The sequence below is a fragment of the Acyrthosiphon pisum genome, chromosome A2 (assembly GCF_005508785.2).
Source record: "Acyrthosiphon pisum isolate AL4f chromosome A2, pea_aphid_22Mar2018_4r6ur, whole genome shotgun sequence".
In the NCBI taxonomy this organism is placed as follows: Eukaryota; Metazoa; Arthropoda; class Insecta; order Hemiptera; family Aphididae; genus Acyrthosiphon; species Acyrthosiphon pisum.
Window position 1 is genome coordinate 53211709 of NC_042495.1, and position 2108 is coordinate 53213816.

Here is a 2108-nt window from a genome sequence, read left to right on the forward strand (position 1 = left end):
AATATTTTATCCTGTCCATTTTTATCATTATCATATTGAACAACTTTTTCAGTATTTTTATATTGCCAATCATAACTCAACCGTTGAATATTGGTTTGACTAAAATGACTTTGAACTCTATTTGATCGTTTTTGCCATTGATCTTCAACAAAGATATTCCTTGGGTCACCAGGGCAAAATGCTTTACCATCATCCCATTCTGAACTATTCTGTTTACATATTTTTTATTAGACTGTGAACTCAATAATGCATAATTATGGTCAGTTAAAAAATGTCTAAATGGAATTTGTATTTTGTTATTTTTACGTTTGTACAATACCCTTGGTATTTTATCTTTTATTTCTTTACACACAGCTTCAGTGTAAATTTGAATTCTATTAACAAAACGACCAAGTTTCATATTTGTAGTTTTTCAATTCACAAGAATTGGAATTTCATCATCTCACACTGTCTGATGAAGGACATTCTATATAAGTTCATTCAAATGTTTAAAACATTTAAATAATTACTTGCATGTTCTACCGGTTGTGTTTATAAATTTTTGTAATAGGGCCGGCTCTTTGGCTGTTCACTTTCCAGAGCAGTGTTTAGGTTAAAATAGACACCGTTGAATTTTAAATTTCTAACTATATACCTAGGACTTGAGTTTACTTATAGGCGTTTGTGTTTGTGGGCTAGCAACTACGCTAATGGTCTATTGTTAACTAGTAAAGTACCCCCTGTTTGGGACTTGTATAGGCAACACATCATACACATTCTTATCAATGTCTGGATAATGGATATGTCAATAATAATTATTACTGATTAGTGGCTAGACATTTGGTTTACAGAAATTTTGTAATGTAAGTGGTTTTTTGAGGTCTCTAAAATTTTAAATATTTGCTGAAAGTAACTTAAGAGGATGCTACCCATGGATTTGTTGTTTCCGTCTTACACACATACGACATAGCAAATTTTCGTTCACTAGTTTCAATACGCTGAGCTGTTAGTTTTGATATTAGAGTGATTTGACCTATCATTAATTATCTAGATAATAACATTATCTGTGCTTAAGCGTTGGCTTTTATTCGATATTATAATTTTCAAGCGAGATATGAGCATTTAAAATTTTTGATACTTCACATACCCATATCTTGCTTGAAAATAAAAATTTTGAAAAATCGGCAACGCTTAAGCACAGATAATGTTCTTACCTAAAAGTTTTAAAATAGGTCAATTCGCTCTAGTATTAAAACTAACAGCACACTATTGAAACTTGTGAACGACAATTTGCCATGCCGTGCGTGTGTAAGACGAAGACAACAAATGTATGGATAGCGTCCTCTTAATGATATACTGTTTCTGTTTTTAGTTCACACAAATCCACAATGTATTATATCATGGTTTTCAAAACTGACATATAATAATATGATGTAAATACCTACGAGGAACTAGGAAATCCAGCAAATGTATTGATAATTTTTGATAAGTCTATTTTATTTAAGACAATTCTACTGAACAAGTATACATTATAAATATTGCAATTCAAGTTATAAAAACATTAATATTAAAGCGAATACTAAAACTTAAGAGGCTATTAACATTTTATTAACATCAATTTAGGCAGAGTCATAAAAACAGATGATAAAAAGAAAAATTTGGTGTTATATTTTAGATAATAATTTTCAATTTTATACTGTAAAAAATACCGAAGAAGAGTATCTATCAAATTGTTTATATTATACTATTAACTATCAAGTATAAAATTATATGTAAATAATGAATTACATATACCAAGTATGTATATACTTACATGCCAGCTATAATAATGTATAAATATAAATATTACCAAAGGATAGAATATTATTGATACATTTTTAATGATGATATAATATGATTACAAATTATAACTTTGTAGGTACTATATCTACAGATTGTAAGTACCATAAAAACCTACCATAGATTTGATTTTATATTACGACTATATTTTCTTATGTTCATAAATATGAAAAGGTTTAAAAAAATTCCAAAATATTTTGAACATTTTAATGTATCTTAGTTTATTTTTTAGAGTTACACCAAAACACAAATTTGATTTTTTCTAAAACTGGTTTTGCATAAAAATCTTA